Here is a 27,337-nt window from a genome sequence, read left to right as displayed (position 1 = left end):
ATTACTTTGATACCCAAAATACATAATGATAATAATGAGGCATAACTGTGATAATTCATATAGAACACATTGTTTTGTTTCTACTTTATTTCATTTTTTTAAGTAAGCATAACCAAAATAATGGGTCCTTTAGGGCCTCAGAAAGAGCAAAGAACCATTTTAAAAAGCCTTGCACTCATCTGAATAACAATGTAGTTCTTACAGTTAAAGATCATTCACATTTATAAGCTATGAGACCATAAGCAAGATACTTGAAAGCTGTATGACAATGGGCATAACACAACCTCACTTTACCCCACTTTCTTTCCTTTACAAAAAAGAGGAAAAATTTGCTCTAGCTTTGGAGTATCTTATACTTCATGGGTCTTGGACCCCTTCAGCCATCTAATGAAACCTATGGATCCTTTCTTAAAGTTTTTAAATGCTTAAAAGTAAATACAAAGGTTTATAAAACAAATCAATTATATTTAAAGAGGTATCAAAATATATTTTTTTAAGTTCACAAACCTCCAGGTTAAGTGCTCCTGCTAGCTGCCTCCACAGGTTTCTCTTAAGAAAAGTATTTTTATATATCAGCACACGTGTATTTACTGTCATGCTTAAAGAAAAATATTTCTTAGAAGCAAAAATACATATTTTTTTAATTATAAAGGCAGCATGCAGTCATAAAAAGACGACTTTCCCTGGAGATAGTGAAGCTGGATACCATATTTAAATGTCATTTGTTAGCTGGGTGACATTGTCAAGACCACTTACCCCCTCTGAGTTTCAGTTACTTCCTTTGAAAAATGAAGATAATAATACTTGATTTATCTATCTCATGGTTTTGGTGGGAAAATCAATTCAATTCAATTCAATACACCTTTATTAAATATTTACCATGTGGTACACAAAGAATCATGTTGAACTGTAAGGAAGACACAAAGTTTAAGCAGCAAGTGATCCCTTCCTTCACAGAGCTTAATATGCAGAACTATTACACATATCCAAATAATTCCTTTATAAAGTAAGTTAATTACTTCATGAGGTCACAAAGAGGACCGATCATTACAAAATGTAGAGTGTGTGATCAGGTTATACTTCCCCGGGGAAAATGACATTTGCATTGGATACTAAAAAATGGACAGGAATTAAACAGGCCAGAGCTGAAGAGAGAGTAGAAAGAATAGGCAGGATTTGGGAAAAAAAAAATCAGGGAACATCGGAAACGAAAAAAAATAACGACATTACAAAAGTTCACAGATCTGGATTAGGATGGACTCTCAGATGTCATCTTCTCTCTTCCCTTTCTTTAACAGATGAAATTGAGGCCCGGAGAAAGTAAAGGATTGTCTGAGGTCATACAGGTAATATATGGCAGAGCTGTGCTTTGAACATAGTTTCTCTGATTCTATGGCAAACCATGCTGTAAAAGGGATGATAAACATTTCCACTTAGACACACAATTGAGTAAATTCTTGGAGGATTTTGATTTCCAGACTAAGAAATTTGACCTTTCCTTAATATTCAATAAAGAACCATCAGAATGCCTTGAACAAAATATTGATATGACCAGTTTCATGTTGTCCTTCACTTGTGTCTGACTTCATGACCAATATCTTCCAATATTGTACATACGGTTTTCTTGGCAAAGATACTGGAACTGTTTGTCATTTCCTTCTCCAGTGTATTAAGGCAAACAGAGATTACATGACTTGCCCAGGGTCACAAGCTAATAATTATCTGAGGATGGATTTGAACTCAGGTCTTCCTAACTACTGGCCTAGTACTCTATCCTCTGAGTGACCTAGTTGACTCTAGTTTTATGCATTAGAAATATCAATAGGATAATTGTATGAACATTAATTTTGATGTCAGCCAGAAATACCATTTTTGAGTGTGTGGCCTTTCACTTAACATTTTTATCGATGATATAAAGACATGGATGGAATGAATATAAAACTTTTGGTTGACACAAAAGTCAGAGGAAAAGTAGCATACTGGAATACTTAGAATATAGGGATGACTTAGAAGGATTTTGTGTTTCAGTATGAATCACAAAATTACTACAGACACTGAGATTTTGTGATTTTGTGAATGAATTGGAAAGAGATTTTGATCAAGAACACTTGAGAGGAAATTATTATAATAGTCAAAGAATTTGGTAATGAAAGGAAGTAAGTTTCATACCTTTCCATGTACTACAGACTTTCTCTACCATGCCCCAGAAACCTATTCATCCTGAAGTCTCACTCTAGCTCTGAAATTTATAGTGGAAAGTGTTCTCTACATCCAGTAATTTATTTTCCACCTATCTACTCTCTTGGACTTCATTGTGGTGACTAGAAACTCATTATCATAAAAGATCACATCAGGGAAATTAAATGACTTGACTCCAGAGGCAGGCTTTGAACCTCACTTTCCCTTGACTTCTGATTGGTCTCTTCTTCCTTTTCAGTATATACATAATACCAAAGTTTGGGGCAGCTAGGTGGTGCAGTGGATAGAGCACTGGCTCTGGAGTCAAGAAGACCTGTGTTCATATCTCAGCTCAAACATTCACTAGCTGTGTGACCCTGGGCAAATCACTTAATCCCAATCGACATAAAACATCCAGGGCTATCTCTAGTCATCCTGATATATACCTTGCCTCTTGAACCAAATGGATCTGGAGGAGAAAGTAATACTGGTGACTTTGTACAGCCCACTCTCACTTAAATTCCAAGTCAGTGGAAGTCAAGACATCACCCTGATGTCATGATCATCTTCGAGAATGAAGGACAAACAACAATAACACAGTTTGTACCAATGAAGTAAATGGTATTATTAAGGCATAGATTAGGGAGGAGAGTTAAAATGATAGATATAAAAAATTATTAATAAACTTAAACTCATCTATAAATATGAGCTTTTAAAAATGCATCTATGCTTTGTAAATATTTTGGCTAAGAGACAGAGAAGGAAGAAGGGAGGGAGGGAGAATGAGAGAGACAGAGAAAGAGAGAAGCATGATTTTGTTTCCCAAATAAATATGAAAAAATAAACCCTGGAAAGTAACTTTGGATAGAAAGATAATGATTTGTTAGGAATAAGAAGGGCATAGATATACCCCCCCAAAATGCCTACTGGGCCTTAGAAATGGACCAAGCTAAAATATGAGAAGAATAACCTGTAGACTCCTTCATTCAGCCTGTGGATCCATAGAATGACTCCTCAAATCCTGATGAGACCATACTGTAGATAAGTCAGGCTAGAGGGAAAACAAATAGCAGTGCAGCCTTCCAATACTATTCTGGGCTGGATACTCTTGGCTTCAAGCTCTGGGAATACAAAAAAAGGCTAAAGAGAGTCCCTGCTTTCAAAGTACTCATAGACTAATGAGGGAGAGAGCAAACCACTATATTGACAAAAGATATATAAAAGATAAGTAGGGAATAATATGAGAGAAAGGTATTTAAATTTATGGAGACTTGTAAAGGCTTCTTAGCTAAAAGTTGAAAAAAGATGGAGGAGCCAGAAGGTGGAAATAGGTAGTGTTCTTGGCATGGGGGACAGACATCGAAAACAGTGGGTAGAAGAGTGTATGTTAAAAGGAACAGCAAGGGAGCAGGTCATTGGATTGCAGTGAATTACGTATAAAAAACTGGGATGGTAGGAAGGGGGCAGGTTATGAAGGGCTCTAAAAGCCAAATGGAAGATTTTATATTTGATTCTGGAAACAATAGGGATCCACTAAAATTTATTGCATAGAAATATAATATGGCCAGACCTGTATTTTAGGAAGATCAGTTTGATAACTGAGTGCAGGATCCACTGAAGTAGGGAGAGACTTGAGGAGGGAGACCAACCGCCAGGCTATTTCCATAGTCCAGATGGGAAATGACTAGGGCCTGAAAAAGGATGGTTTCACTGTCAGAGGAGAGAAGGGACATATACAAGAGATGTCATCAAGGGAGAAATGCCAAGACGACCACTGATTAGGAAGGAGAGGAGAAGGGGATGAAAAAGAATGAGGAGCTGGGGATAAGCCTAAGTGCATGTGAGGGTGGTGGTGGCCTTCACAGTATTAGGCACTTCAGGAAGAAGGATGGTTTAGAACCAAAGATAATAAATTCAGTTTTGGACAGATTGAGCTTAAAATATCTATGGGATATCTAGTCTGAGATGCCTAAAGGCAGTTGGAGATATAAATCTGGTTGTTAGGAAGATGCTAGAGCTAGGAAAGCTGATCTGAGAATTATCTACATAGAGGTAATATTCGGAACTATGGGAATTGATGATGTTCTATACTATAGCATAAAGGGAGAAGGTAAGAGAGTTCAAGGCAGAGTCTTAGGAAAGTCATACTGTTAGTGGACATAATGGGACAAAAGATCAGCAAAGCAAACAGAGAAAGAATGGTCAGAAAAACAGGATGGAAACTAGAAGAAAACAAGTAGTATATTATAAGAAGAAAACAGAGAAGATAGTACCAATGAAAAGAGAATGATTGATAATTTCAAAGGCTCTATACATATATTTGGCTATATGGTTATGGTAGGGTGATCACAGGATCACAGAAATAAAGTTGGAATGGACCCTTTGAAGTCACTGAATCTGACAATCATTTTACAAATTAGGAAACTGAATGGCAGAGAGGTTAAGTCATTTGCCCAATGTCACAAATAGAGTGCCTCAGACAGGATTAAAATATAGGTCTTTCTTCCTTCAAATCTATTGCTAAATCTACCACCCTACACTGCCTTTCATGATAAAATGATACATTCGATATGCTTTTCTCATTTGAAAAGTTATGGAAAATAGGTATTTAAAAGATATCTAATATATTATGAATGAACAGACAAGCAAAACAATAAAGTAACAAACAAGCGAAGAGAAAATTTAATAAATCAATGAGTAATTGAATATATCCATATAGGTATATATGTGTATTTGACTGGATCTTTAATATCTCTTGCATATCTCTATTATTTTCCTAGTAGCCACCTGCTACTAACCACCTATTAGTACAGTATTATTATTATAACTGCTATTACCACCTGTGAGAAAATAAAGGGGTTCTATGAGACCATCTATATCAACTATTATTATAACATCCTGACTTGGTTTCTGTCTAATAAACTTCATCTTGAAGTTTCACTTAAATCCATATATAGCAACCATCTGAGTGGCTTTTATTTTCTTTTACTGTGTATATGTATATGTATACATACATAAAGATAGATAGCTAGATTAATAGATAGATAGATGGATGGATGAATGGATACACTAGTATATGCTAGTGTTTACACATTTATATACACCCTTAGTTAATAATAGGCAGGATAAGTGATACAGTGGGTGTTGAAGCCAGAAGCACTTTGATTTAAGTACTACTTCTGAAAAATGGCACAGTACAAAGAGTGCCTGGTCCAGAGCCAGGAAGAGGTGAGTTCAAATCTGACCTCAGACACTTAAAAAATGTGTGACCCTTGGCAAGTGATTTAACCCCATTTGCCTCAATTTCCTCATCTGTAAAATGAGCTGGAGAAGGAAATGGCAAGCCATCTCAGTATATTTGTCAAGAAAACTCCAAATGAGGTCACAAAGAGTCAGACATGACTGAAACAACTCAATAACGACAATGCCAATATGATGGCAATGGCAGTGTGCATCAAACACAAACTCTCAGAGCTGTAGGTAAGTCTGAGTTAAATAATACTTTTAATACCTATCTTTCAGAGTACATGCATGTATGTATATATGTATGTATGTACATATGCACATATGACAACCCCTAATTCATCAGTGTAGGGAAGTCTGGGTGAAGTCAGTCTTTCCACTGAATGAGGTTTCTGATGTTCTTAGATATTACATAACTTTTCTCAGATTCAAATAACCCTTACATGCCAGAGGTGGCAGGATGTGAGCCCAGGTCTTCTAAACTCAGGGACATCTCTGTATACACTACTCATTCTACTTCTCTCAATCACAAAGTATTTCTATCTGTGAAATAGGTTGTGAATGTATGATTTAAACAATTTTACAGATAAAGAACCTGAAAGGCAGAGATTTGCAGTGATTTATCCATAGTCACAATAAAAATTTGAATACACATCTTCTGATAATAAGTTCAGTTCTTGCATTACTGAACTATGCTTCTGCTGCTAGTAGTATTAATGTTATTATTGACATTAATAAAAACAATAGAAAAATGGAATACTTTGTCACCAATGAGTGGAGAAGAATGGCAAATCTCTCTCTTAGAATATTTGATCTTCATGATAGATTGAATAAAGACTCTATTTTTAAAAAACACAAATAAAGTACTTAATTCCATGTAATTAAATATAATATGAATTTTTAAAATCACTATGTATTTATTTCAAGTTTTTATCAACATTGTGAAATTTTAGTGTTGAAATATTTCACCCTTGAGGTAAAATAAATGTAGCATGTTTTATTGTCCATTGTTTGAATTGAAATTGACTTAATAGAAAACAATACGCCATCCATTTTAAATAAAGCATATGAAAATGATTTCATAAGAATGAGGATGAAAGCACTAAATATGGAAATATGAGGATGTTTTTTGCAGATTCTCATATCTCCATCTGCAATTACATGAATTTTCCTTCTGGATGGTGATATTTAAAAATATTGGCACTAAGAGAGTGATAGATGACCAAAAAAGCAATTAAGGATATTCTGAGGTCTAATGGATAAAGCGAGGCTTTTCAAAAGCCCCATTTTAAATTATCAATTCCAGTATTGCATGGTGAATATGGCATTGGCATAGGAAAATGGACATCAAGATTTGCTTTTATACCCAAAACTTTTTTGATTTTTACTACACTTCAGAAGATCAGGCCTGATGCCTCAGCTTTGATACCAAGTACCAAAATGGAAGCAAAATGAATTCTTTAGGGTATATCTTTTTGAAAAGCTTTCTGAGTTCCTTGCTAGAGTGAAGTAAAGATTGAAGAAGAAATGGAAGAATAAGAGTCTAGTTTAAAGTAAGTAAAAGATAAGACTTGGGAATATGTTTGATGATGAGTAAATTTTAAAAATAAAATATACTTCTTTGTAATTTAGGAAATATTTGTATGACATAAATACCAGTCAAGGTCAGAAACACTAAGAAACAGTACCTCTATTACTGGTCATAGAAAGTTGTAGACTCCTTTTATAACTGACTTTGTTTAACTCATTAATATTTTGTCAAGAGAGACAATTCTCTCTATATTATTTTACACTTGTTTGGAAACATATCTAAGGACATAAATTACCTTCTCTTAAGAGCCCCAAAGAAATCAAAGATTCAACAGAAAACCTTGCTTAGTACATCTTATTCTTTTAATGCAAGCTGAATAGGCTAAATTATAGTCTAATCTGATTGGACTACACTCAGACACAGTCACAATCTCAAAGGGGTTTCATCACACTGAATAAGTTTGAACCCAAATTTATTGAGTTATAAGCATAACAGAAGTCTCATTTCAAAGAAAAAGAAAAATCCACAGCTTTTTTTGTTTTTTTATAAGAGACTATTGGCTTTTTTTCCCCCTCATGTTCATGAAGAGACAAATAGTAGGCTTTTGCCATAAAACCTTGGGATTTTAAAATCAAAAACATTATTCCTGTCAGTTATGGTCCTTAGAGTGAAAGAAGAGGATTGTGCTTTGCAATGACAATTGTCATGGGGTGATAGCAAAAGTACAAAGGTCCTTTGTGCAGGTATTCTTACCTGTCTTGTTACATTACTCAACTTGCATCAGATCTAATAACTTGAACTTCAGCTCAAGACCCTGCAACTACCTTGTCAAATACTCCTACTAAGAATTCTCGGACAAAAAGAATCTGGATCCAGGACTTAACTCATCCTTTAGTACAAACCAAGAAAACTTTCACCATGATAATTTAAGAAGCAAAAACCCGAAGATAATACTGCTAAAGGTACAGTACCTGTGGAAGAGCTATGGAGGGGACTGTGTTCTTGAATTTGGGGGCACCAAAAATATATTTCCTGGTAGAAGTATTGAAGGATTTGAATTTGGGAAAGTTTTGTACAAATATCTCTCATTACCTTCTTTGTGTTTTTGCTTTGCTAATATTATATTGAGATGCCTGTGATAATCTATCAGCAGATTTAAGATTTTATTTTACAGTAATAATATATTTCTGTGATAGACAGAACAAATTAATAATGATGATGATAATGAATCATAATTAATAATATCAACTAAATGAGTCCCTTTCAACTAGTAAGTATAATATATACTCTGGATTACTCTCCGAATCCATACTCTTACAAACACTTTAAGTTCTTAGAGTTGTTAGCTTCTTCACCCCACAAGGTTCTAGAGGATCCTGAGGAAGTGTGAGAGGGTGATCTTCTGGTCACTAGTCCCAACTGGTATGCTTGCTCCCATTAAAGATCAGTTAATATCAACTGGACAACCAGACTGTTTTTAGTTATCAGTATTTATTAATGTGGTGCAGTAAGAAAACTTGGTATAAAAGTCTGTGATACATCCCCCCTAAAAATCTGTGGCATTCTCACACAAGTACAGAACACAGAGTACAGAGGAAACTGGACTCAAGCACATGTGGTAAAGGAGGTAACATATAATTTTTGGAAACCCTAAGATGCTTCCCTCTGTTATGGTCTAGTTTTTTGGTGAGATCCCTTGTAAAGTCATAGAAACTGTCCTTTCACAGCATGCCTACTTTTTTTCCAGGACACCAATCTAGATATGAACATCAGTCACTGCTGTCATGGGGACAATAGCAAAATCCCAAGTACACCAACCCTTCAAAGTTCACAAAGTCTTCCTCTGGTCACATGGAGAGGGAAGAGAATCCAGAGGCTTTAGCCCTACCTCCCACCCCACCACCAAATGATTTATTCTCATGGGACTTCTTCCTCCTGATTAATCATTTAATTCTCCTTCATTCTGAACCTGTCTCTATACAAACCAAGTTTCTTCAGTCTAAATCAACTCACCTTTATAGTGTATAAATTGAAGGAAAAAATGTTATGAGCAATACAATACAAAGACTGGAGTATTAAAGATTAGACAAAGGCTAATTTTACTGCTAAAGGTTGATTGTTTGCTCAAGGCTATATCATAACTTTTTATAAATCTAAGTGAAACTTGCAGATTGGAGCATCTTTAGGGAAGTATAAAATTTCCATGCAAAAGATATTTTTTAGGGAAAAATTAACTCCCAGTAGGCCTGGAAAGCTTGTCCATATTGAGGGAATTATAAACTCACTTAACCCTGGGAAAGACCTGAGGAAGGCAAACCAACTAGCAGGTTATTGCGATAATAAAGGCACGAGGTGAGGAAGTCCTGCACTATAGTGGTGGAGGGTCAGAGGAGAGAAAGAATATCTCAGAGATACTGCAATAGTGATGTAGATAAAGATACATAATATTTATTACCAAATAATTTGCACAACACTGGAGAATGTGATGAGGGTCTTTCTAAATAGGATACTAGAAGAGAAGAGGAGGAAGAGTCCACTTTTAGCTGAGGGTTTCAGAAACAAGCTCATTTATGAGGTGTCACATAAGCTGAGCATCAGTGTAAACTTACAACATAAATCTGAGGAGATGATGCATCAGGGCAATCTAGGCATATGATATTCCTCAAATTCCTTGGGGGAACAACAATGAATTGAAAATGGTTCCACCCATTGACTCAATGGCAAAAGGAAAAAGAGAGAAAATGTTTGGGATGAGCTTCAGCCAGTCACTTTCATATATGGCACTGTAGATTACTTTAATTTTTTTTTAATTGTAGGATGTTTAGGATTTGTTTTCTTTTTCAAGGATTTCTTTTTCTTCTCTTCTTTCTTCTCTTTTGATTTCCTTATTTAATTTATGTATTGACATATATTATTATATTATATTATATATTTTACCTGTATCAGAATCTAATACCTATTTGCCTGCATGTAGAATTTCATGCCAATAAACTGAGTAGATTTTTTATAGGATATAAGAGCCAAGAGAAGAAGTACTCTAAAAATTTATATGGGATCTTCATGACAAAAATTTTTTGATTGTTTACAATTTAAATTTGTTTCTTTCAAAGGGACATATATTCTGGAGGATTGTCCATCATTTCAGTGAAAATAAGTGTTATGGGCCCATAGCACCCCAAAAGTACTCTGGGGCACATCAAGGAACCTTCTCCTTGAGAAGGTAAACCAAAGGACAGACACACCTAAAGAGATAAGTGGAACCAGATCTGACTGAGCTAACTTCAGGACCTCCACCCTTCATTCTAGACTCCCTCAACCCTGTGGAGAGGAGATTAGGTATGGCTGCTGCCTTTCTGTCCTGAGGAGATGGCTTGAGAGATCTGCAGCCACCCCTCACCCAACTCCTCCAGCCACCACCAGTGGGAGATGGTCCTCCCTCACTAAGGGAATTTTCCACAGTCAGATGGTCACCCCCATCAGTCCTCTATACAAGTACCTGCCTGTCTCCTGCTCAAGAAGATTGGTATCTAAGAGCCACTCTCTGTGCCATGCCTTTCTCCCCATGAGAAGAAGTCCAATGATTTCTCTCTCGGTTTCCTTTCCCTTCCCTACCCCGCCTCTAAATAAACTATTATCTTATTCCATTGGATTTGTGTGCAAGAGGGTGTGATTCTTTAAAGAGGAATTCCTAAGAATCCCAAACCCCTACCTCTATCCCAAACCCCTAACCCCTATCCCTTTCCCAAACCCCCCACCCTATTTTCCCCATGACATAAGAAAAATGTGGCTATAAGTGTTGGCATTACTTGATAAAACTCTGTTTCTATTTTAAAGCCCACATTGCATGTACCCTGGCCCTATGAATTAGAGCTTTTTCTTCCTAGAGTTAAATTCTCAAATCTCTAAAAACAGGTAAATTTAATTATATGCATGTTAGTCTGTGCAGGGTTTTCTAACATCAGGAATTATGAAAAAAAAAGTTTACAAATCTCACTTCTTACATAGAGACAGTTAACTGGAGAAAATAGAAAGGTGTATTCCAGTACTTTCCAGAAATTAGGTTCTTTATCCCACCACTCAAAGAGAAATAAAGTGATCCATGTTTAGAATAATTCAGTTAGGAATGCCTTGTGAATCAGGTTTTTCCCACCTACTTTGGTGTCCAGAAAGACTTAGCATCAATTTAGTGGTTTCACTCTCAAATCTTTTTAGAGAGTCATTACAGGAAACAATAAACATTGAGCTAGTGCTTTGCCCTGAAAATTGTTTAAACCATTGCAAACTAGCTATTAAGCAGCTTACCTTGTACTTGTAGCATTCAACTGATGAGAATCTTCCTCATTCTTTGAAATTGAAAACATATACTCTCTTATTCCTTCACATGTAGCATTCTTTGTTTGTGTAATTGCTTATGTGAATACGTTAAAAATTGTACATGATTTGGGAATCTATAGCATCCTTCATCTATTCAGGTATTTCTTTCAACTTGCTGATTAAACTTACTGGGAAATAAACAGCTACTACCCCTATGGCTCATAAAATCACAGGATGATCAATCTAGGACTAGAAAGAAGTGTGGAGGGGGGGGATAGGAAACATAATAATTTCACATCATAATGGACCAGTAAGTGGAGAAATTCCCCAACCGCCTGGTAACCTAAGAGTGGAAAGTAAGGAGAAATAAGCTATAACAAACTATGTAAGTGGATTCTATGTTTCACTTTTGTAACAACTATTAGTGGTTTTGGATAAAAGATAACTGTAGTTTGGGGTTTCTTTTTTTCTTTTTCTTTTTTGTTTTTGTGGGGCAATGGGGATTAAGTGACTTGCCCAGGGTCACACAGCTAGTAAGTGTCAAGTGTCTGAGGCCAAATTTGAACTCAGGTCCTCCTTGAATCCAGGGCTGGTGCTTTATCCACTGTGCCACCTAGCTGCCCCCCCCACTTTTTTTTCTTCTAAATGATTACCTCTATTCTGAAATTTTGTCTAAAGGGACCCCTTCCACAATCATAAAAGTATTTGGTAACCTCACCTTGTTTTCTACCCTTGAATAGGGAATGTCTTCTCATTTTGATAACAAAGCCTGCTAGATGGATGGCAAATGGTCCCCCTGAAGCCTGTTTTTCTCCCTTGAATGATCCTCTTTTCTTTTCCTGTGAAAGATGTTACCACTACTAAGTTACTGCAGAATGTTGATGCTTGTGTACTCTAAATGGGCATGAAAACTTATAAAAACTAAATATATACCCCAAGAATTTGAAGCTGCTATCAGTAGTTTTCTTAGAATGCTAACATATTTCTTTGCTTTCAGTTGGGGCTCCTATCTTTGACCCACAATATGTGGACTCTTGCTAACCAGTATGCTTCTCCCAAGAGGATCCCATTGCTCTCAGCAGAGAAAAATTTCTAACAAGAGGCTGGAGGCCAGCTGGTACAACATCTTCATTTTACAGAGAAAGCCACTGAGGCCAAGGTTTTGAAAAATATGAGCATGTTCTTCTAAAGGAGATACTATTTTGTATTCTACACACCTTCATATAAGGAAGCTCAAATTCAAAGTCAACAAAATTTGTGTACAAATTTATGTTCAAAACTGTAATTTGCCAAACCCAAAGGTAAAAGTTCCTAAATGAAAAACTCAATTTCTCTAGAAAAAAGGTCATGTTCTTTTTTGCAGGGCAAATATCTGTCAATCAAATGTTTTAAAGAGACAGCTAGGTGGTATAGTGACTGGAATTTTGGACTTGAAGTTGGAAAGACCTGAATTTACACTGGGCCTGAAAAGCTTATTAACTTCCAGACAAGTCACTTAACATCTTTCAGCCTCAAGTTCCTCATCCATGAGATGGGGATAATAACACCTATCGCACAGGATTGTTGTGAGGAACAAATGAGCTAGCATATGTAAATCACTTCACATATATTAAAGCACTACATAAACATCAGTTATTATTAACTATTAACTATATTATTATGCTCTTACTAATAACAAATCGATTCATAAAAATCATCTACACCTTAAAGTCCAAATCTGATAAATGAATGACATGAGTGTGAAGCAGACACTTAAGAAAATGGTCAACCAATTTGACCTGTAACTGTTTGGCATAATGGGTCTCTGCTTTGAGAAAAAGAATTTACTTATTCAGTAGCTTAAACCACCTAAAAACTGAAAAAGTCATCCTTTAGAAAAAGGTGGATTTTTAAAATAACAGCAAATTCTATTTCTACCTGCCCAACACTCAGCATTTTATATGTAATGCATTATAAAAAAATCATACTTTATTCTAACATAACCTGTCAGGACATGTCACATTGACCACTCTTCCAAAGACACCTGTTTCTCAGAATCAGGTGAAGGAAGGAGGTAAGAAACAAAAAATGAACCAAACCACTGTTAAGGGTTAAAATTCTAGCTAAACTGTCTAAAATATCTAATGAGTGGTTGCCAATAAATTAGAAGCTTTAGCAAGAGTTAGACTTTTAAGCATTTATTAAGGAGAATAAGAATTTGGTAAAAAGAGAGAAAGGCCTAGACTTGCCCTCAAAGACCTTCACTTCATGGACGGAACTCTTCTACAGTAAGTCTCCAACAGGTGGCGTCATTCCAATCGTTACACCACCAACAGTTTTTATCTTTAATTATATGGCAAAAGATGGAAATGTGTAAAAATGCTTTTAAAATGTCAGTCAGCAATATAGTCTCAGCTACATTCTCTCTCTTATAACCTAAATGCAGTGATATAAATTTCAAACTTTACTTAATTTAACATCTTGATCATTAGCATCATCATCACCTGTTTATACACATATAGATTATGACCCATATGACTTATTAAATATTGACAATGGTCTTTTGGACTTCCAAAGCCATTTAAAGGGGTCAGAACTGAAATAACTGAAATGTTTTTTTCTTGGGAATTTCAATGGACTTTCTACAATCTATACACATGAATAAATTAATGATCCTCATTTTCAGGAAGAGAAAAGTAAGGCACAAAGCACTTTGGTGATTCTCTCAAGGTAACAGTAGAGCGGGTAGAAAAGTCCTGCAGCATGCACTTAAAATCATTGAATGAGATACAGCTATATTTCAATGAATTCAGATTTTTTTCTTCCTAGAATAATGGAATGTCAAAGCTGAAACTTTAGAAATCATCTATTCCAATGTTTCAACTTTAGAAAGAAGGAAAATGAAACCTAGACACGTTGAATAGTTTGTCCAATTTCACAAAGTTCTTCTAATTTGTATCCCAGTGCACTATGCACCAACCATATCCTGTCCCCCTTTTTCTTAGTTCCATTTCTATATACATGTGTACCTTAAGTGGCTGCTCAGCTCTTTTGATGACATTGCATTCAGAAAATTCCTATATTGTATTATCATTATTATAGTGATGATTTCTTCTACTATCAAATTATTTTCCTGCTTATCAAACTGGCAAAAACAAAACAAAAAAAAAAGATTTATGATTCCTTAAATTTCTTATAGCTTCAATTAGAAATATGAAAAAAATTAAAGTAAGTTTGCAATTATTTTATGAATAAACTGTATTTTACCCTTTACATTTTTATAACTAGAATCATTAAATTTAGAAGTCAAGAGATCATTAGTAACCTTGGAGAGAGTACTTTTAAGTGAGTGGGAGTATTGGAAGCCACACTGCGTATTGAGTAAATCAGAAAGAAAGTCAGAAGAGAGAGTGGGAGTTGAGGAAGAAGAGGCAGACAATTATTTCAATAAATTTAACTGTGAAATGGAAAAGAGATACAAGAAGATAGAGTGAAGAGATATTGGGAAAGAAATGGTCAACCATAGAATTAAGACTATGAAGGGAAGAAACAGAAGTCAGAGCAGGGAGGGAGGGATTAGGAGAATAGGGAAAAGAAAATAAGACTAGAGAGAAGTCATGGTGAGAGAGAAAAAATATGTTTAGGAGTAGTAAAAACAGAGATGGAAATTAAAAGATAGGATAATATGGTCATAGAAAGGAATTTTGGAGTTCTGGATATAGAGGTACAATTATGGGTGTTGGTCAGATGAAGAGCCTGACCATCCTTGTACAATATAACTGAGGTAGATGGATTGAACCTTAAAAGAAAAGAGGCTGCTTCAGAGTGGTCAGGGAAGCATTGTCTTTTGGTCTCCAGAAACACAACATAAAAGGAGTGTGAATTGAGGGTGCACAAGATAAAGAAGAGTGTGTTAAATAATAGAACAGAGGTTACAAAAACCAAATTAGAATGGGAGGGCCAAAGAGCAGATGGACTGTGTAAGGTTAGGACTGAAGTTGATAGAGCTGATTATAAAAAGAGTAGAGCTTTCTCCTCTATGGAAGCTGATTTTGAATCAAAGGTTTGAATAGCACCAGAAGGAGGAATTTGTCCATCCGAAAATTAGGAATGACAATTTAATAGACACACTAGGGTCTTTCATAGACCCTATTGACACTATAAGATCTTTTGATATGACTAAACATGAAGTCAAAATGGGCCTTATCTGTCTTTGACTCATATTTCTCAGATGCCAGTAGCAGAGAAAAAATAAACTGGGCCTGATAAGCTCCCTGTACACCAGACAAAACTCATATTCTGAGCTCATCCTAGAACCTCATCTCTAGATGTTAAGGGTCATGGTTATTTGTTGTCCTTCATTCTAGAAGAAGAAGAGGACCAAATGGCATCAGTATGTTGGAGTTACGATACAGTATGTCTGACTATAGCTGATCAGATCAAGACCAGCTTGGAAGGTTCTACCACAGGTTGGGCACAAATAGTGCACATGCACATTTGGAGTGGAAATATCTCTAAATTTAACATGAAAATATGGGTAATACACACTCAGTATATATCCTACATGTATGATAGACCTTTAGTTCCCAATTTCTGGGCTCCCAGAAGTATGCCCTGGCAAGTGGAACAATAAATACAGCCCTGAGCTTGGAACCAAGAAGATGAACTCAAATATGGCCTCAGACACTTGTGGCCCTGGGCAAGTCAGTTAACCTCTCTTGCCTTCAATTTCTTCATATAAAAAATAAGAGTTGGATTCGCTTGCATCTGAGGTCTCCTCCAGGCTCTAAATGTGTGATTGTCTGGTACTATGAACCATCTTTATATCAAGGCTTAGAATCTGGTGATTTAGATCTCCTTTTGGATTAGGCCAGTAGTTGTCCTAAACACCTAGAGACTGAGATATGAAACAGATGCGTGGAGTTTCAGCTTCCTCTGTTTCCCAGAAGTCAGGGCTTCTGATCATCCTAATACCCTGGGGATGGAGAAAGAATAAAGTGATGATTAAGTTTGTGAATTCTGAGTGATGTGTCATGTATTTACTCTGTGTGTGTGTGTGTGTGTATATATATATATATATATATATATATATATATATACATAGAACACAGTAAAGAAGAGCAGAAGAATCATTCTATTTCACATTCCCAGAGGATGCAATCCTAAAAAACACTTACATTTGTGAAACTGTCAATGACTTTCATGGGAGTTCTGTTAGCAGAAGGAATGCATTAGAAATGCATTATTGGACCCAGAGGAAATATTTTGTCTTTACACTTCATGTTCTTCTGGTAACTACAAGCACGGATGACTTCCCCTATGAGTGGGATTCAGAGGGGCTAACCTGCAATGTCATGGATCTCTAGACTTCTACTCCAGAATCTAAATTAAACACATTTTCCCTAAAATTTTAAATTTCAGTTACATAGTCTTTCCATTGAACCTTTGAAGCTAAGCCTGAATGAATATATTTTCTTTATCCCTTAAGATGAAGCAGGGGTGCCTGCCTACCTATATACTTCAAGTTCCTATTGCCCTGTGGAATATTTAAACTTCCTGGTTAATGAGGGAGCAATGCCTATTAGCTCAGAACGTAACGCTGCTAACTATTAATATCGACTGCTGCATCAGATTAGAGAGTAGAGAATGGGCTAAATTAATCACCTGTCCTGGGGTCCCCAGAGAACCAAGAAAATTTGTTCTTCAGTTTACCCCAGGAGTGTATTTCCACTGGTGCGAGGAAAGGCATAAATTTTCAAAGCATTATGTCCTCCTCCTCATAAAATGCCTGAGTTACTTCATTTTTATCTGAGCAATGATGCAAGACAGAGGAGCTGGCCAGTTATATGGCAAAGAGAATCACTTCAGGAGAAATCTCTATTTCAGATACCTGCCTCCTGCCCCCAATTCTTCATTTAAGAAGCATCCAGCTATTTTGTGTAAATGTTGATGATAAGCTCAGCTTTGGTAGTTATTTTAGGGAGGGGAGAGAAAAGCCTAGAACAGCCCTGATAAATTTAATGAATATCTAACCTGAGAGGAGGAATATAGGAGCTGACAGCAGCAAAATTATAGAATCAGAGGAGCCCAAAACTTTAAAGAGGCCCTGGCTGACATCTTCCAGACCAGGTTTTTTTTTAAAAGGGGCATGGAAATTTCTGCATCTAAATCACATACACCAGGTCAGATTTGGCTCCTGGGTAATACTCAGAAATTCCCACAGAGAGGGTTATAGACAGTAAACCTTTTCCTGGATAAGCAAATCGGGGCACCCATTTCCCATATAATTACATGGAATGAGAATTTGATACATGACAGTAATTACTCAGCTGAAGGTGCAATTAGCCATTTGTGACCTCATTCTGAGTGGCAACTCATTAACCCTTAATGTCAAAAATGTCAACCTTCATCAAACACCAAAGAGAAGTACAACTCAGCCAGCTAATACTTGCTCTTAGCTAATAATTGTTGAATCCATCTTTAGGAATGGGAATATATAATTTTTATATCAGCATTTGTGCTATCATTTAAGGCCTGCTTGGATTTGTTGCTTGTGTGTGTGTGTGTGTGTGTGTGTGTGTGTGTTAACTATATATACTCTCATTTCTCCAAAAACAAAGTTATTCAAAGTGTGACTTCGGTCAATGAAACGAGCTTCTGCTCAGAACATTTTATACAATAACAACACTAAAAACAAACAACTTTGAAAGCTATAAGAACTATCTATTATCAACAGAACAACTATCCATGACTCCAGAGGACCAATGTTGAAACATGCAATTCACTTCTTTACAGGAGGTATAGATAGGATTTATGATGCAGAAGGAAACACACATATATTTTTGTAAAAAGGCAATGAAGGAATTTGTTCCAAGGGGGAAAAGATAATGGAGGATGGCTCTGTCAGATTATATATGGGGAAAGTGAGGGCCATAAAGATGAAATGACTCATCTACCTAGTCACTGACTTAATGAAGCTTGTTAGGCTAACTAAAGTATCTCCAAAATGTGGTGACTGTACAAAAGCAGAAAAGTTGCAGAATGTTTGGAGGGAATCAATTCTAGTTGAAAAGCAGTCATAAAAAGATTATATGACAAAACAAATGAACCTATCTGTAAATAGGATACATTTGTGAACAAGTCAAAACTTTCATTCAAATATAAATGCAGTCCCATCAATGACCTTTGATTGCTTTTGATTCAGCATTATCAGATGTAGGCAATGCTCATAAAATTGTGCAGGCTTTTTAATGTAATATATATATATATATATATATATATATATATATATATATATATATATATATAAATCTAGCTTGGTTCATTTGAGAACCTACACTTAATCCTGAACTGTTATCATAGCCTTCTAATTGGGATGTTTTGTTCACAATTTCTCCTCTTTCTAATCTACTTTCCACGCAATTACAAAAATTATCTCCCTAAAGGACAGATTGATCCATAATATCCTCCCAACCCCCTTCCTGGTACCTTCCTATTGCTTCTAAAACATAATCCCTTCAGATAGACAAATTCCCTCACAATCTGAATCCAGATTAATTTGCCAGATTTATTTCACATTGTTTCCTTTACACACTAGATTTTCTATTCAAATTGGCCTATTTGCTCTTCCCTGAGCATAGTATCCCTTCTTTTTCTTCTCTGCCTTTGTAGAGACTATAAAACTTACCATCCCTTCTACCTCTTGGAATGCTTACCTTCCTTCAAAGCCCAGATAAGCTACTACTTTAAATGGGAAGCGCTTCCTTATCCTTATTTGTCAGTGCTCTCTCCCTCCATGTTGTTGTTTTTTTTCTTGAATTCACTTATTTTTGTACATGTGAATAGATTCCAAGCAGAATCTAAGCTCCTTGGGAACAGGAATTGTTCTATTATTTTTTTAATCTGCATTTTTGGAACCTAGCATTGTCTTGTAGGCTGGATGCATTTAATAAATGGTTATTGAATGAATGAACATAGGTATTTTTATTTAAGAGGCAGAGGAAACATTTTACAAAGCTCTTAAACTCTATTTCATGTTGAAAGAGCAGGTACATAATGTAGAGAACTATCTCACCAGTCATCAAAACTGTCTCTGTTACATATGGGGCCCAGAAGTCAGCTTGCCTATTGACTTTGACATTAAAACTGGCTTCAGCAAAATTTTCAGAAGGTGTGTTGATTGTCAGTTGATCAAGAAGATGCCTGACTGCTGAATCACTCCAAATTACTCGAAAGGTGAATTTTGAAAAGGCAGGCTGCATCAGACTTGTAAGGAAATACATAAGCACAGACACATCACTGCAATTGACTCAAGATGACTTTTAAAAAACAAATCTTATCATGTAATGACATGTTCTTAAAGTTTAGAAGCATGCATTTAGCATCATATCTCCCTGTCACCAAAGGAAGGGAATTCTGCACAGATACATTTGGCTCTCAGTTCATGAAGCTGAGAAATAGGCCTTTTGGTAATGCCCCAATGCTGTTATGAAGCATGTTGTACAAAAATGATGGAATAGTTTGTGAAGAAGTCAATGTTGTTCAGTGGTTGAATGGCATATTAAATAGTAAAGGGCCTATGCCTCAGTAATGCAAGTCAAAGGTAAATTAGAGCCCTCTGAAGTTGCATTCCCCTGGAGGAACATTATATTGGCATTGGTTCACCAGAGTTAAATCCAGGCAGAACTTAGTTGCCCTGGGCTATACAGGGCAAGCTCAATATTCCAAGTTTGTTGTGTGTTTTTTCGAAGAAATATTCCTATTGTTTGGTGTAGCTTTGCAGACTATTTTAATAATACATTGGGCCTATATCAAGTGGCCTTTACATTGGGAAAAAATGTTTCTCCATTGCCTCAATCTACAATTCACACATTGATCATCTCAAACATTCTATTCAAAATTAAAGAGATTCATAGCCCAACTGACAGACTTCTGTATAACCTGATGTGTTGGTAATGGGACCAAGTCTCAATCGAAATGTATAAGGAGGAAATAGAAAGTTTCTGTGTTGAATAACAAATAATAAAAATATGTAACGTCTCTCCACAAAGACACACTTTTTACATGAGAATATGTCATTAATTTAAGTATTAGTATGGTCTACCAGAGTTATATTTGAAAGTACATGTTGGACCAAAAAAAATCAAATTAATAAGGACTTTTAAATGTCTGAAAAATAAATTACTAAAAATGTTATTTATAAATTATACATATGTATATACACACATATATGTGTACATATGGGTGTATGTGTGTATGCATAAAAATGGCAACAATAGCAATTTCTAAAAGTTCCATAAAAAACACATAATTAGAAATCTTTTAAAATATTTTCAGGTAACAAATAATCTTAAAAGTACTTATTCCCAAATAATTATATAATTTCAAGTTTCAAACTAGGAAAGGTTTGTATTTCAAAAATGGCATCAAGAAATTTATTCTTATGCCAAGGGATTTTTCTAATATTTACTTTTCTTGAGAAATGTCTTTTATTCAAAACCAGTCTTAAATTCAGCAGATATAGTATTAACCTTTCAAATATCAAAAATACATTAAAATATTATATCATACCAAGCCTATTGGAAATCTCTATGTTATACCAAACTTTAAAGAGGTGATAGAGGGATGAAGGAAAGAGTATCTTTGTGCTTAAGCAATGAATGAGAAAAAGCTTGATGATATGTGTTTGGTTTTGACTCAGCTGTATAGCTAATTATAAAACTATAGACTCATGCCTATAGATACACTGACCTGCACATGCCCAAAGCAATACCTATTTATGCAGATAACTGATCTATCTCTGCTTGAAAATTCTCTTTGTTCCATGGATACATTCAACACATCTGTCGAAGACATTTTAAACTAATTCTTAAAAATTTATTTATTAATCTGTTTTCTTGCTGGTTTTGTTTTTGGTTTTCTATTGTTTCAAGGAGGGAACTCCCAGTGATGAAACATCTTCTGCCAATCTAGTTTTGTCAACTACTCAGCAACTTAAAAGTTTTAGAAAGAATTACAACCAATGAGGAAGACTTTGTGAATTTGGATTGTGTGAAACCTCAAATTTCAGTAATCCCTCCTAAATTATGTTAAAATTTTGGCATGTTTCATTTCAATAACATGAGAACAATGTATATTTTAGTACTACAAATAGTAGTGAAAATTAGGGTTCCTTCCTGGTGCAAGTCTTCATCTGTGGGGAAGTGGGGAAGGGACCCCTGGCAACTGAAAATTATTTCACCTTTCTGATTTATTTCAGAATTTCCTCTAATAGTGAAGGCCTTTAAATTCACAATTGAACTGAAAGCAAAAAAAGACAAATGGGAGTTAACATATCAATTGATTACACTTTAGTATATAGAGTAAATGATAAGTTTGTCATTCCCCCCAAATGAGCAATATCTACATTTGATTTTATTTGCTAAAAGAGAACTGAGACTTTTAGACACCTTAAATGGCAGAATGTACATAGAAGGCTCTAGCAGAGGGCCTTAGAGTTCTGTGCTCATCCCTCTGAGACTTAACATTCTTATCAATGATTTGGGAGGAGCTATAGAGGCATACTTATCAGAACTGAATATGACGCAAAGTTGGGATGGATGACTAATATACCACATTAAACATTAGAAATATATATAGATGTATAGACACATATAGATATGAGAAACATGCAAATTCTTCCATTTAGGATAAACAGCTCATAAATTATGATAAAAAGGAGATGTGAATAGAATTGATAGCACGTTGTTTACTTTTTTAATATCTGGAATTTTAGTGAAACGAAAGCACAATATGGCAGCCTCCCAAAAAGATGAGACAATTTCAGGCTGCTTTAAATATGGTTTTGTGCCTAAGACTAAGTGAATGATAATATTAATATCCTCTGACATGGTAAAATTAAATCTATGGAATTTTGTTCATCTCTATTCACCAAAATAGATGGAAGGATCTCTTTTAGAGAGGCAAATAGAAAAATTTTAAAAGTTAGTTCTAATATTAGTCCAATGTCAACATGAAATATCATTTCATGAGATATATGGTCATCATATTTCATTGCTCATGAAAAGTCTTTGCCATAAACAATCAATAAATGAAGTCATAATCGACATTTGTTAAAGAGGAGAAAACATTAGAGAAATTCTATAAACTAAATAAGAATCCACAAATTAAATTATAAAGTAGTGTGAAACTTTGAAATTTCAATTCAGAGTTAGGCACAAGTGATTGTGACAAATATATTGAAATTTATGGATCAGGAATGAGAATGACCAAAGACTTTTAGACTGCACAGATATTTTATAATTACATATAATCAATACTTTGAGTAAATATTTGAAAGTATTTAGACATGGTAAGCACCGATATTAAATAAATTTGTTTTATTTAACCAGAATTTTTATTTATTTCACCAAAAATGAAATAAATTTAAATGAATATTGGAACCATTCCTGAATCAGCTGTCTATGTATAGACAAGCAACTTATTAGAGCAAAGATAAAAATTAGTATAAAAACAAAAGAAAGAAAATGAAGAGGGGAAGAACATATAACATAACATTAAACATTCCACTGGTGGTAGAAGATACACATATTGGGGAATTTTGTCTAAGCCCAGAAAGCATAAGCAGAATTGTAAAGGGAATGGAGGATGACTGTCTTGGGCCACCCTCAAAATGTAAGGCCCTGGAAGAATGGGACAAGCATGGTGGAAAGATGTGTCAGGGTAAGAAGGCAAGTCTGGATAAATATTTGAAAGTTAGGAAGCCCCATGATTAGAGGAGTTTCCAGAGTTGGTATGTAGTTGAGACATAGTTTTAATATTCACAAATCTAAAAGCAGAATTGGGAGAAAAAAGACTGGTCTGGGTTTCTCCTTAAAATGAAGACCCTCAGAAGAACTTACTAGTGGGAGAAAGGAGCCAGCATAATAGATGTTTCAGGGTGAGGAGGTCTCAGGCACTGATGAAAGTCCAAGGTGGTATGGCTTGCTATCAAAGTCTAGAATATTAGAAGCATAACAGGGAGGGGAAGGAAGATTGGTTGGCCTGAACCCTTCCCCAAAATGGAAGTTGTCATCTAGATAGAGTCAGCTCTATTTCCTCAGAAGTCAGTTTGGGAAAGAGATATAGACCAGTGAAAAATGAATTTTCCAAAGAGGGAGATAAATGAGAAATATTTTAAATTTATCATCAAAAGAGAAAGAATTTTTAAAATGAGAACTATGTGATTATAAGTAGGGGAAATATTAAAATTATCAAATATCTCAGGAGGAAAAATACTCAGTAAAATGTTTTTTATTAGAAGCATATAAACCAATGGGGAATATATAAAAACTGAAGTGAACATTTTTGCCAGAATAGCTAAATGGATTGAAACATATTAAGACAAAGAAAATTGAATTAATACCTGGTTGGCTGGTTGCTTGGTTGTTTTCCTCTGTTCTCAAAGAGGACCAAAATGACATCACTATGTCAGATTCAAGTTACAGTGTGTCTGACTGTGGCTGATAAGACAAATACTAGCTCAGAATGCTCAAATAAGGCAGAGGATCCTATAGATTCCCCAGAGAAAATGGAACCAGAGAAGGATATTCTTGGAGGGTTCAAGAGAGAAATTAGAGTCATGAAATCAGAAATGATGACTTACACGGTAGAAATGATTAGCAAAATAGAGAATCTTAGATCCACAGGAGTAAGTCTCTCCACAGAAGAAAAAGAGGAAATAATATATTAGAAAAACACTTTTATAAAACTTAAAGCTAATATAAAAGAGAAGGGAGGAAAATCAGTAATGTTAAAAGAACACATGATCTATATACAAGTGTACAATATTGATCTTAAAGATAGACTGAGAGGTAGCTAGGTGGCACAGTGGATAAAGCACTGGCCCTGGATTCAGGAGGACCTGAGTTCAAATCTGGCCTCAGACACTTGAGACTAGCTGTGTGACCCAGGGCAAGGCACTTAATCCTCATTACCCTGAAAAAAAAAAAAAAGATTGAAAAAAACCTTAAGGATCAAAGATCTGAGAAGAATGAGACAAGTAAAAATTTGGATGCCATAATGTGAGAAATAAAGCAAGAAAACTTTCCAGAGCTGCTAAATAGGAGAAGTGCCAATTCCAAAAATCCAACAAAAAAGAACAAAACAAAACAAAGGGGTGAAAACACACACACATACACTCTATCTATCTATCTATCTATCTATCTATCTATCTATCTATCTATCTATCTATCTATCTATCTATCCAAGACACATTGGAGTTACATTTAACAATTCCAATGACTAATAATTTTGACAAACAACTAGGAACAGGACTGTGATTAGAATCACCTCCTCAAAGAATCAATGGAGGATAAAACTAGTCTAAATAAATTTAGTGAGAGAGACAATGAAAGAAAATCACTTTTAAAAAATGAAAAGAATTGAAAGAAACAGATTGAATAAAATAATTCTGCATAGATTTTATAACGAAATTTTCATGATCAAGGGTAGTGGAGCAAACTCACTAGGTCCAAAATATCACAGTTCCATTTGTGCATGTTGAGGAGGTTGTAATGGTACTAAATGGTACTAAAAAGAACACACATAGTAGAAGAAGCTTTATAAAATTGATTATACATAGATAATATACATGTGGGATTTGACACAATTGAAAGATTGAGAAAACAATCAAAGTCTTAGGAAAAATATTGGACATAATTAATAATGAATAAAAGATGAGAGACTAAGCATCATTAACTACAATTATAGGAATAACTTCCAAATGCATGGAGGTCATCCAAGATGAAGGTACTAGAAGGGAAGAGGGATATGTTTATAAATAATCTTCCATAGTAGATTACATGTTTACTCTCATGCAAATGCACTGGAGGCTGGTGTTCAGGGGTTTCATGTAATGATGATAATTTATCCACAAGCAGGAGCATATGGAGGAAATCACCATCTATAGGGATATACTTTTCAATTTGGGCTATGGACTAGATTTCCTGAATGACTATGGACTATTTGGTGAGATTATGTTTTATTGCTAAAATTTCATCTGATAGCTATGAAAAATAGGATTTTAACAAAGTTGTATCTTTCAAGGAATTTTTAATGCTTTGGACTTTTGAACAGGACCCAACTTGTCAAATGAAAATCTTTTGGACGCAGCTAGGTGGTGCAGTGGATAGAGCAACATCCCTGGAGTCAGGAGGACCTGAGTTGAAATCTGGCCTCAGACACTTGACATTTACTAGCTGTGTGACCTTGGGCAAGTCACTTAACCCTAACTGCCTCACCAAAAAAAAAAATGTATGTATGTATGTATGTATGTATGTATGTATGTATGTATGTATATATATGTGTGTGTGTGTATATATATATGTATATATATATATATATGTTCACTTTCAGTTTATAAAGTAGCTGTTGAAAATTTATTAAACATGTATTTATGTTGCATTACAGAAATAACAAGAAATTGTGTAACAATAGGACCAGTCCTGTCTTTATGTCCAGTGTCACTACTTTCTTAGAAAGGAAAAAAAAAGAAAGAAAAATTTCATTCAATGACAAAAAAAGAACATAACTTAGTATCTCTATTTATGATGTATATTTTTACCTCTTATAGGAAGTGCCCCTTATAAAAATATCTATTTGTTATGTATCAAATGAATGCAACAATTCAAATCAACAAATATTTAAGTGTTTGCTGTGGACAGAATGCTGTACCAGTGTTGTGGATTTTAATGATAAATATGGCATGTCCTCATGAAATTTATAATCTAGTAAAACAATCATAGCACATGCTCAGAACCACATAATTTTAGAACAGGAACAGACCTCAATGGTCACCCTTACCCAACCAATATCCAAAAGAAATCCTGACTATAATATACCTGATAAATAGTCTTATAGCCTCTCATGTATGGTTTCCATTCAGGAGGAAGCCATGACCCTCACATTTAGCTGATTTCATTTAGCTCAACTTTCATTTCTGCAGGCTGCAAACAATGCTGATGGTTTTGTCTTATGGGACCAAAGAGAAAAACTAATTCCATTTCCACATAATAGGCCTTCAAAAAGGTGAATGCAGCTACCATGCTTTCCTGACCAACATCTTCTCTTCTCCAGTTATATATTTCCTGTTCTTTCACCTGAGCCCCAATATGACAATAGATGGCATAGAGGGAGACAGAAAAAGTAGAGAAATAATCAGAGATGAAAACAACCATTAACATCATAAGATACTGTTAATCTTCCTATGACAGTTCATAGAACATGAGAATGGTGAAAAGTGTAATCTGTGTTCTAAGGAAGGAAAGATCACCTCTGATTTGAGCACTTAGGCAACTTTTCATAGATGAAATGGCATTCGTACAGAGCTTTGACTTGAAGCTCCAAGTAGGAAGAAAACACAAATGTTTTCTAATTAACTTTGTACCTCTAGTACCTAGCATGATGTCTTTCACATAGTAGGTAGTTATTAAGTACTTGTTCAACAGATGGATGAACAGATAAATAATAGTTGAATAAACATTGAATTAATAATGTCACCAATGTTGCAACAGTAGCAGCAATAATACCATTTTAATAAGATAATGGAAAACAATGAGAAAGAGACTACCATGCAAGTCAAATGAGCATAAGGGTTAATAACAAGAACCTGAAGAACTAGTTAATATACTTACTGAAAAAAAAAAACAACAAAAGAAAAATGGCCCCTAAAAACATTTAATATGGCACTCATCTATCAGTGACTAGAAGCAACTTATCATTAATAGACAAATGTTATGTCTATCCATTTATATCTTTGTATATATTAATGTTTATATATATATATGTATTTGTATATACACACATATATGAGTGTGTATGTATATCTGTATATATATTTGTATACATATATGTGTGTCTATGTATGTATGTGTGTTTGTGTATTAATGAGGGGCACCTAGGTGGCATAGTGGAAAGAGCACTAGACCTGGAATCAGGAACACCTGAGTTGAAATCTGACCTCAGACACCTACTCACAGTATGACCCTGGGCAAGTCACTTAATGAAAAGGCAACACTCCAGCATCTTTGCCAAAATAACCCTTAATGGAATAAT

The sequence above is a fragment of the Dromiciops gliroides genome, chromosome 3 (assembly GCF_019393635.1).
Source record: "Dromiciops gliroides isolate mDroGli1 chromosome 3, mDroGli1.pri, whole genome shotgun sequence".
NCBI lineage: Eukaryota > Metazoa > Chordata > Mammalia > Microbiotheria > Microbiotheriidae > Dromiciops > Dromiciops gliroides.
This window is presented reverse-complemented; position numbering follows the sequence as displayed.